Source organism: Pinus tabuliformis, chromosome 7, assembly GCF_031772625.1.
Source record: "Pinus tabuliformis cultivar Carrire ecotype Pingquan chromosome 7, CPIR1, whole genome shotgun sequence".
Lineage (NCBI taxonomy): Eukaryota > Viridiplantae > Streptophyta > Pinopsida > Pinales > Pinaceae > Pinus > Pinus tabuliformis.
In genome coordinates this window covers 96,039,055-96,050,825 of record NC_142293.1, presented here as the reverse complement: position 1 = coordinate 96,050,825, position 11,771 = coordinate 96,039,055, and positions in this window count along the sequence as shown.

Here is an 11,771-nt window from a genome sequence, read left to right as displayed (position 1 = left end):
TTAGCTTCAGTTTCTGTTGAAATGGAAAGTCAATACCAAGTCACCCTTGACAGCACCAACTACTTCCAATGGTTGGCCTACATTGAGGATTTACTTAGAAGTAAAGGTCCCTACAGAATAACCTCAGGCCAAGAAAAGAAACCGAAGGATGAAGATAAAGCTGCTAAATGGAAAAATAGGCAAGATCAAGCACGTGGATTGATAGGGATGTCTATTTCTCCATATCTTAGATTCCATATTGCAGAACTTGATACTCCTAATGAATCAATGAAACAAATCAATAAAGTTTTTGGGATTAAAAATGAACTTAGAGCCCATCAACTTGAAAATGAGTTGCTTACAGTGGACCCTAATAATTTTTCTTGCATTGAAGACTTCTTGTCCAAGTTCAAGACCCTTAGATATCTTTTGGAAGGTGTTAAAGTTAAGAAAGAACATAGTAACCTTATCTATTCCATTCTTACAAAGTTGGGACCAGCCTACTCTGTGTTTCTTTCCACCTTCCATTCTACAAGAGAAGCCTTCATTTCTCAAGGAACAGACTACAAGTCCCCTTCCTTCGACTCTTTTTGTGATTTTTTAATAAGAGAACAAGAAAAACTCTTACACCTTGGTCTTCTTAATCTTGGAAACTCTTCCAAGAAAGCATTAGCCGCCCAGCAGCAACCAAATTCAAAGAATCCTAAGAAGTCATATCCTAAAAAGAATGGTCCTAAACCAAACAAGGGTCCTAAGCAATTTCAGCCCCAAAATGAAAAATCATTTCAACAAAATGATAAGACAAATAAAAACAAAGGGAAGAAGACTGATAGACATTGCAATTTTTGTAATCGAGATGGCCACTTAGAATCAAAATTCTTTAAGAAGATGGAAGCCTTAGAAGCAGCAATGAAGAAGCATAACATCTATTTGGGGCAATCTTCAACTTCAACTTCATCTTCAGGAATGGCACTTTCTGCATGTGGTTGTCAAGCATCTCGGTCTGGCTATGCATTAAATGTATCTTCTTCTTCTCATTCTCATGAGTGGCTCATTGATTCTGGAGCTTCTTATCACATGGCCAAAAACAAAGCCATGTTTTCTTCTTTAAATGATTGTAACACCAAAAATATATATGTTGGTGATGATAGATCTCTTAGTGTTGTAGGGACTGGAACTGTTCATCTAGACAATGGTCAGTTTAATGATGTATTATGTGTTCCAACCTTATCCTGCAACCTTCTATCTATATATCAGATAACTCATTCAGGTGAAGGTAAAATTGTTGAATTTTCACCTCATGATGTTGTAATCAAGGACCTAAGAGATCCTAAAAAGATTTTGGCTACTGGCATTGCTGATGATTCTACAAGGTTGTATAAGTTTCACAACTTTGGGTCACCAAATCTTCCCTCAGTATTTGTTGCTCATAACGATGAAGTGAGCAAACTTTGGCATGAGCGATTTGGTCACTTAAACTATCGCCCCCTTCAGCATCTATGTAAAGAAAATATGGTGACAGGTCTTCCTATGGTATCTTGCAGAGATGGTGTTTGTTCCGGATGTGTACTCAGAAAACATCATCGGGACAGTTTTGAAAAACGTGCCTCTTGGCACGCCTCAGCCCCTTTACAGCTTGTGCATAGTGATTTATGTGGTCCACTTCCAGTTGTGTCATTCTCTGGCTGCAAGTATTTCTTAACTTTCATTGATGATTTCTCCAGACGCACTTAGGTATACTTCTTAAAACTCAAGAGTGAAGTATTTAACACTTTTTTGGCCTTCAAGGCCTTTGTTGAAAAACAATCTGGACATCAAATTCTTAAGCTAAGATCTGATAATGGCGGAGAATATGTTATAAACACATTCATCAACTATTGCACTGAGAATGGAATTCAAATGCAACATACTGTTCCATATACTCCACAACAAAATGGTGTAGCTGAAAGGAAGAATCGCACCTTAAAGGAAATGGCTAATTGTATGCTACAATCTAAAGGACTTGGTCTTAGTTTTTGGGCAGAAGCAATTAACTGTGCAAATTACATAATAAATCACACTCCTACTAAGGCTTTAAAGAATATCACTCCAAAAGAAGCATGGAGCTCAATCAAACCAGATGTAAGTCACTTTCGTGTTTTTGGAAGTGAAGCATGGGCCCATATTCCAGATGAAAAGCATAAAGCTTTAGAACCTAAGAGTGAAAAATGTACTTTTGTTGGATATTCTGAAGATGTCAAAGGCTATAGACTTATTCCATTTAAGTCCAAAAATGTTATCTTTAGAAGAGATGTAAAATGTGATGAAAATATATCGGCCTGCGAGCCTAGTCCGGCGGATATGCCACCTCTCTCTATCTCTTCTACTTTTGAAAACATTTCTTCTTCAGATGATGAAAGTGAGGATGACAATCCTCCCCCACCATCTCAGGATCCTCCTTCAGCTCCTCAGCTTCCAAAATGGGTTCGTGCTACTCGAGATGCAACAGGTGATCTTGCCGGTGATCCTACTGATCAGCGACGTACACATTCTCAGTTTGAGAGAGCCTCTTCTTTACTGGCTGAAGCTCCAGTAAATTATGATCCTGACACCTTTGCAGAAGCTTCAGGGCATCCAGATTGGGAAGCAACTATGAATGAAGAATATCATTCATTGTTGGCAAATGATACATGGGATCTTGTTCCTCTACCAAAGGGACGAAAACTTGTTAGATGCAAATGGGTTTACAGAACCAAGTATGGACCAGATGGGAAAGTTGATAAACATAAAGCTCGTCTTGTTGCTAAAGGTTTTTCACAGGTTGAAGGCATTGACTACACTGAAACCTTCTCCGTTGTTGCCAAAATAAACTCTATCTGCCTTGTTCTTTCCCTTGCTGCCTCGTTCAAATGGGAAGTCCATCAGATGGATGTTAAATCTGCCTTCTTGCATGGGGACTTGCATGAAGAAATCTATATGGAACAACCCATTGGCTTCATACAAACAGACTCCAACCTTGTATGTCGACTTAAGAAATCCCTTTATGGTCTCAAGCAAGCTCCTCGGGCTTGGTATGCCAAAATGGATAGCTTTCTTTTAGAATCTGGCTTTTCTAGGTGTCATTCTGACAATACTGTCTACACCAAGCAAGTGGGCAAGTCTCTTATCATTCTTGTTCTTTATGTTGATGATCTTATCCTTATCGGTAGTGATCCCAACCTTATAAACCATGTGAAGTCTAGCCTTAAAAGGAAGTTTGAAATGAATGACTTAGGACACTTACATTATTTTCTCGGTCTTCAAGTCTTGTAATCCAAGGAAGGTATTTCCCTTTCTTAGTCCAAGTATGCCTGTGATATTCTACGCCACTTTCACATGGAAGACTGTAAGCCAGCCCCTTCTCCCTTTCAGTCTAGAGTCAAACTTTCAGTCACTTGTACTTCTCCTGAAGTTGATGCTACCTTATACCGTCAACTTGTAGGAAAACTCTTGTATCTAACTCATACTCGTCCTGACCTTTCCTTTGTTGTTGGCCTTGTTGCTCGGTTTATGCAAAACCCACGTGAAAGTCATTGGAAAGCAGCTAAAAGAATACTTCGTTATGTTCGAGGTACAGTTTAGTTTGGGATTCATTACAGTGCCAAAGCAGCTCCTCTATTGGTTGGTTTCACTGATTCTGATTGGGCTGGTGACCCTAATGATCAGAAGTCTACTGCCGGTTATGTGTTCACTTACATGGGCTTGCAAGAAACAGGGTGCCATTTCTCTTTCGTCAGCAGAAGCAGAGTATCGTGGTGCCGTAGAAGCTAGTAAGGAAGCCTTGTGGCTTCGTCAGATCCTATCAGAGTTTGGCTTTGAGCAGTAGCATCCAACTACACTTTGGTGTGATAATCAAAGGTGCCATTCAACTATGCAAAGATCCAGTCCAACATCAGCGCAGCAAACACATTGAACTGCACATGCACTTCATCAGAAATCTCACTCACGACCATGTTCTTGAAGTGCAATATTGTTCAACAGATGATCAAGTTGCAGACATCTTCACAAAGGCTCTCACAGAGGCAAAGTTCACTAAACTTCGATTTATGGTTGGAGTTCAGGAAGTTGTCACTAAGGGGGGATAGGTTCTAGTGCCTCCTTCCTTCTCCTATTGTGTCATGTTTGTAAATCCTTCAATCCTATCCCAAGTTGTTCTTAAGGGGGGATGTTAGGATATTCCGACACATAGGAAATAGTTAAGTACAACTTGGTCTAGTATAGAGTTAGGTAAAGTGTGTTTATTTACCATTGTACATTTTGTAACTTACAATCTGACGGTCACGATATGTAGTGATCCGACGGTTCATTCTCTCCTCGGTATTACCGACACTTGATCCGTGGCTTGACACCCGATTGGTCCATGATTTCTATTTAAAGCGCATGGAGGGTTATTTTTGGTGATCAACCCTGAGGAATTGTGCAGTCAATTGAAGGAAATTCCTAAATAATAGGGGTCTATTTCCTTAGGAATTGCACAAGAAAATAGGGGCTCAAGCAGAGGCAGAAATTAGCTAAGTCTAGGTCAGAGCTTCTCAGTGAGAAAATAGATAGGTTATGCACTTGCAGGTTGTGCTCAGTGGAGAAAAGTGACTGTAATACATCTCTATTCATCGGATTAATGCAAGCAAGTATTCAGGTTTTTAGCAGTTTTCTTTCCCCATGAAAAATATTATTTGCATGTGTGTGATTTCTTATTGCATGTTTGAGAGTTTTGTTCTAAATTGTGAATTAATGTCTATAGAGTAGTAGAGTAGGTTTGTATCTTGTGATCTTGATTAAAACTTCATAATCAGTTGCAAATCTACATCATAATTTCTATATGGTATTAGAGTAGGATTCACACTATAGCAGGAATTTTGAAGTTGTTTCTCAAGAGGTTCGAATTTGGAGTTCAGTGCAACAAGATCTCTTCAGCGCTGAGAAGATGGTATTCAATGGACTAAGGCCAGAGTATGACTTGGAAGGCACCTCTAATTTTTTTGCATGGAAGAATCGCATGGAGGTGATATTGGATGACAATGGATTACTAGAATACATCAAGATATATGTTCCAAAACCACCAAAATTTGATGCCCAGAACCTGGCTCGATGGAAGAAATATGTAGCTAGAACCAGGAGGATCCTCCTTGAGGGTGTGACAAACCACATAGTCTCGAAATTAGATGGCAATGAAACTTCCTCTTCTATGTGGAAGACCCTCAATGAACTATTCGGAAATAGCAATGAAGCCAGGAAACTTTATCTCGTGAACAAGTTGAGGATTGAAGACAAAGGGTATGAGGTAGTATTCACAGATGGGAAGGCCTACCTCAAGCATCTCGCTTCATGTCAAATCAAGAAATTTGGTGTCAAGATCGAGAGTCTCTACACATTAGAGAAAGATGCATGCACAACCTTGAGGAGCAAGGTGGGGATTAGAGGTGTTGTGGGTGAGAGGGAGCACGATTTAGCTCTCAAGATGGAGCCTCATCCAGTTGGTAGTTGATCTGACTAGGGGGATGATGATGAAGAGGACCAGTCAGAAACCTCCAATAAGAGGAGAGTCCAAGCTAAGTGGGCAGAGGGAGCACATGTAGTTATACCTCCAGGAGTGAGGTGGTACGATGTAGATCCTTAGTCCCAGAGTTACAGAAATTTGGGCAGGATCCATGAGGTGTTCTCCGAATGGATCATTACCTTTCTACGAGGGCCCACAATATTTAGTAGTAGGAGGATCATTGTTATTCATATACTGAGGAGTGCAAAGGAGTGTTGACAAAAGAGTAGGAACTCAGTAGCAGAGTCAATAGCAACATAATTTTCCCAATAGAAGATCGCAGACATGGTTGATTCAATGTGTTTTTTTTTTTTTTTTTTTTTTAATGCTTTTCAGCTGCAGAGGTTATAGTAGCAGCAACAACAGTGAGACGTGTTGCATCCAGCACATTCCACAGGTACAGGATAAGGGTGGTTGATAATCCCTTTCTTGCTCAGAGGGAGTGTTGAAGAATGCGGCAAAAAATTATCAATTTGATTTTGCCTTGGAAAAATATGAATTTCCACATCAACAGAAAACTTAGATGCAGTTAACTTGTGTGACATGGCTTGTGTCACTCAATTTACTCAATCAAATTGAGTTAGAGGAAAGATAATTCAGTTGAGCATGTATGATTGCTAATTTATAGCAATCCAATTCAGATAGTTTTAGTTGTACTCAGTTAAACTAGTTCCAATAGTCAGTAGAACTAGTGCATGGTCAATTGAGTAATGGGACAACATTCTAACTTAGAAATCATCTAGTTAACTTATTCATGCAACTAAATTCACTCATACGTGAAGAGAATTTGAATTCCCCAGCTATCGTGGTGGAGATTCCAAGGCAGTGTACAATTAATTATATACTAGATTGAGTGTATAGTTTATTGTGTTGGTCAGGTGATCAACCTTGAGGAATTGAGCAGTCAATTGGAAGAAATTCCTAAATAATAGGGGCTTATTTCCTTAGAAATTACACAAACAAATAAGGGCTCAAGCAGAGGCAGAAATTGACTAAGTTTGGGTCAAAGCTTCTCAGTGAGCAGAAAGATAGGTTGTTGTTGGGAAAAGTATCTATTCAGAACGCCCCTATCCCACTCTAAGGTGTGACAGTGCCTTAGCAACAAACAAGGAAAACTACTTTCGTATTCTTCTTTATGAAATGTAAACGAAGAGGAAGGATGTAACTAACCTGTGTCTTGCGCTAGTTTGTTGATCCAATCGCTCTCCTATTTGTTTGCTTCCCGCTACCTGCTCCCTTACTCACCCAGCTTCACCAAGTTCCTGCAAGATCACAGAAGAGGAAAACTACACAAAAGACATAGATTTACATTCATAAATAGCTTAGGATCATATTTAAGCTAAACATGCAAATATAACAAAACATCACTGATACACAAGCATGTAGGAGAAACTCAAATAGTTTTATTGATATGATAAGAAGATCCAAGAGGAGATACAACCAAGTGAGTCCTGATCCGGCGTCTACCTCCCAGCAAAGGAATCCCTTCCTCAACTCCAACAAAGCATAAATCACCCAATGCACTAATCTCAATCTCAAAACCAACAGCAATTCTCTGCAAAGTACAAAATTCCAGCCTCTGGATATCTGGGATGAGGGATCCATATATAGATGTAAGTAGAGAGGATGAGTCAGCTTATGTTTTGACTTGTGGCTTCTCTCTGTCAGTGCTTGCTTCCACTTGGAGGCTGAGAGCCTCTTACTCATCCTTGTTCGAACTCAGTGAGGCAAGTGTCATTGAGGAAGATTCTGGAAGCTTCCATTGTCTGTACACCTCGCGGAATGACACTGCCATTTGGCATTTCTCGCTCAGCGCACCCTAGTAGTGCATTTAGGTGCGTTGCAACGCACCTAGCTAGTGTACTGGGGTGCTTTGCAACGCAGGCAGCTAGTGGAGCACTTGAATTGATCCTGATTTGACTGATTCTGAGTAGTTTTTGGTGGAGAACTTCTGGGAGAAGCTGTCATTGGTTGACCTTGTTCCTTTAGGGGCAAGAACAACACTTTTAGGGACTTTGGATCCCTTGGATTATGGACATTTCATGCTCAAAGCTGTCAGGCACAAAAATGTCTATAACAGTTGCCCCCTAAAGTATGAGGCCGTTTATCGGGTGAAGTGCTTTATTAGGAGGATCTGAAGTTCTTTCAATGCTGGGAGGAGACCTGTAATAAGATACAATACAATACATTATTTTTCATACTGTTTTCATGATCTAGCTGAGGCGCGCATTCCCATGCTCAGCTTTATAAATTCATTCTTATGTGCATAGGACAGACAATCGTCTGATGGTACACTGATGATTCTGATGAAATCATCCTTTTGGTAGGATGATTATCTGTGCTGCAATGCTGTACATGTCAATGTCTTTATTTTTCCTGAATATATATCGCAGCTCGAATGGATGAAACTAGATCCGGGGTCTTCAATCTCGTCCGATCTTCACTCTAAGTACAAGTCGATCCATGTGAGAAATGTTTTGAAGTCGAACATGGAAAGACATCGCTTGATTACCAGTCAATGATGTAAACTGTTAACAAGCGCGAGAGGAATCACCGATAATGATAATGACCCTCAAGATACTGCAGTACAATTCACGTGGTGTGAATAAAGGACTTGGCGTCGAACACCACGCAAAATCTTTCGGTCGAAGGTCATTGATGTATACCTGTCGCTGGAAGTGAGAAACTTGCCATTGAGGCATGCAAGCTTCAAAGTACTGAAGGGGGTGTTCCTAGATCAACTTCTTGGATAATGAGCTGATGTCGACAAGAAGCGATCTGTCAAAGGAGGGCCTTGATGTATCCCACATCAATGACACGGAACGGAGCAAATGATTTTGATGGAGGTGAAAACGATCTGATGATATATGGTTCAGGGTGGCGGTCATGAAAGAATGAAGTATAATGTATGGTAGTGGATGGGACACGGGTGACTTCTCTGGATGACTTCTCTTGAACATATCGGCGACACTTATATGATGGATTGGTAGCATTTACCCCAAAGGTGGATGGTATGGCGAGACCATGGTGATGTGACCGGTGAATGAAACAACCCAACTCGACTCAGGCACGCAGTGGAAGTGTCATGTTCAAGAGCGACTTGCTACCAATAAAGTTTCTTTGAGTTTCTTCCCAATTTTTCCCCAGTCATTGCTGACCAGTACCTCTTTATTTTTGTCAAGCTTGAGGAGGATAACATATGCTTGTTCTATAATTTGCCCTTCGGGCAAACCCATCGCTATGTTTTAACGAGCCTAGCGATAGTGAAACTCGTTCTCGTCTAAAGACAAGTTTGTCGCTATTAATGTTTTTAACGAGTTTAACAATAAAGATAACTCGGTCCTTTTCCTTTTTAGGGAGTCTGAAAAGGAACATAAAGGTAACTCCGGAAGTCCTTTTTCGTCATCTAATCCCTTAAGTCCGAAAAAGTATAAAACAATACAGAAGGGATGGATTTTCGATAGTTTTAACGAGCCGAACAAAACAAGCGCTCGATCTTTTTTGTGCAATAATCCCTCAGGTCCAAAAAAATTAAAATCTAGAGGAGGGATAGCACTTCCGGTCGCTTTTACGAGCTGGAAGGCCAAAACTCGGCAATCTTTTCATATTTTACGAGTCAGATGAAAAGAGCTTAAAGAAAACTCGTCTTTTGAGGAACGAGTGATAAAACGGGTAGCAGCTGATTCCAGGTAAGGGTTGGAATTTTCCAATCACGGCAGTGTCACAAGGATGGCTAGTGAAATCACTCTTCGCAGCTGTTCCTCAAAATGGGTAAACAATCAAATGGAGGTGAATGATCGGCCAATGGAAAAGTGGAGGTGACGGTGCAAACACGACCAAGGCTTTAATGGCTGATAATGTTACATTCACGGTGGTTATTTACCGGAGGATAGTTCATTTTTTAACGAGCTTAAACGCGGGTTGAAACACTTGCTCGATCTTATGTTTATTTTTTAACGAGCATGAACTATGTGCTAAAACTGCTCGATCTTATGTTTATTTTTTAACGAGCATGAACTATGCGTTAAAACTGCTCGATCTTATGTTTATTTTTTAACGAGCATGAACTATGTGCTAAAACTGCTCGATGATAAGTTTTCATGCCCCCAGCATAATAACGCAAATCGAGGTTCGAGGTGCATGCCCCCCAAGCTTCATTGCATTCAACTCGGTGGTTGGAATGAAGGTTTACCTTTTAGATTTGAAAAGGGGATTTGTTTCATTTTTTAATGAGGTTGACACAGTAAAAGAACTATCCTCATGACTCCTTGTTTCATTTTTTAACGAGGTTGACACGAGATAAGAACCGTCCTCAGAGTCCAAATCCATTAGATATAGAAGGTTTCATATTCCACTGTGGCCACTTCTGCCAGATTACTCGGAGGCGGTAGGGCAAAAGTACCCATCTTTTAGGAGACCTACTCCGATATTTTGGAGCGAATGATTGCTTCCATGGATCATTGGAATGCTTCCCGTAACTTGTGAACTGTTGGGGAGAAATGTTTGTTGGTCGACGATTGTAATTCCTCCTTGGAAGGGAAATGCAATCTTCCTGAAGTAGGTCGACACAACTGCGGCCATGGCATATATCCAGGGTCTTCCCAATAGGATGTTGTAATCAAGGTTTCCGTCGATTACTTCAACATCAATTTCTATTGTTTTCCCTCCTAGTTCAACTTTCAAGTTACCTAGGATACCATATGGTGTATATGTCCTTCCGTCGAATGCTTTTAATGTCGTCGAAGATCGCGACAAGGTTGGAGATCCTAAAGTTTTCCAGCAACTCATCGACATAATGCATGTTTCGATGAACAGTTTTGTTGAGGGCTTTCACTTGAATAAGGAAAGCTAGTTGAGTTGGTAACTGAGGGTCATATCCTTTATGATCAAAAGCCACAAGATTGGAATCCATTGGGTCAATCCCACCTATTGCTGATAATAAAGCTTGCTCTTGGGAGAGGCAATTTTGCGGTACCTCAAGTGTCGACATAGCGGACGGTGATTGGGCCAGGTCCTCTATTATATTATAATTCTGTGTTATTTTTGCACGAGGATTAAATGTCGATTTGTGCACTACTCCCTTTGGCGACTTTATAATTTGTTCAGGAACGATGGGTGGCACAACTTTGGTCAAAGTTGTTGTCGAACTACTAGGTTGTTCATTAGCCTTGTTATTCGACACCTGTGGATTCCCGTAATCTTTATTCCTTGCCAAAGCATCATTTTGCTGCTTTGAGATAGACAACATAAGCACTTGGGATTAGGAATCATTTTGATTAGCAACCAGTTTGGTTCCCGGGCTTGGAAACGGATCAGTCAATACTGCTGAGGTTTTTGAACTCTTAAAGAGTTTCTTAACTTCAGCTTTATGTGGAAAATCTCTCCTCCAATGATCCTCATCGCATATATGACACCCCGCAGGGGGTTTCCTTTTTCTCCCTTTCTTTTTCTTCTTGCCCCCTGGTTGCTTCAGTTGTTTGCCCTTGTCGGCCGACGCGACATTTACTTCCGAGGCAAGAAGTTCCTCATTTGCATTATGACTAGAAATCTTACAGGCCTTTTTAGATGTAGCCTTTGTCGATTTCGTGTCTATCGTGCCAATCACGCCATCACCGGCATGAGAGTCATTGTTTGATTTAGGAGGAGGAGGAATTGAGAATTCCGGTCTAGGGGCGTCAGGTATTTTGTCGTAGAGTGTGCCAGACTGAGTGTAAATCAAGTCCAGATATTGTGCACGAGCGATAACTTGCTCTTCTGTTACGACTCCCCCCTTTGCCACATCTTCCGTGATGGAAGGTAGTAATGACTTGATAAACCATTCAGCTAAGAGCTGATCGGGGACGTACGTTTTTACCATCCTACGACGACGTCGCCACTCATGTATATGATCAGATATGTGAGTGGCCGTTGTCTGTTTGAAGTTGGTAAGAAGTTATGTTCCCGTTTCGTACCTTATTGGTAACTGAAAATGGGTTAAAAAGGTTGTGGCTAAGGTACTAAAGTTGTCGAACGAAGCTCTAGGCAATTCGATGTACCATTTTTCCGCCGGACCTGTTAACGTCCTCTGAAAGAGGCGAAGTCTTATCGAATCATCATTTAGGGTGTTTGATGAAGACCACAGATGAAATGTCATCACATGATTCGACGGATCTTCACCCGGATTTCCATTAAATTTAGGAATATCTGACGGAAGTTTATGCGGAATCACTGGCCACCAAGGGGCATAAGCAATTGGATC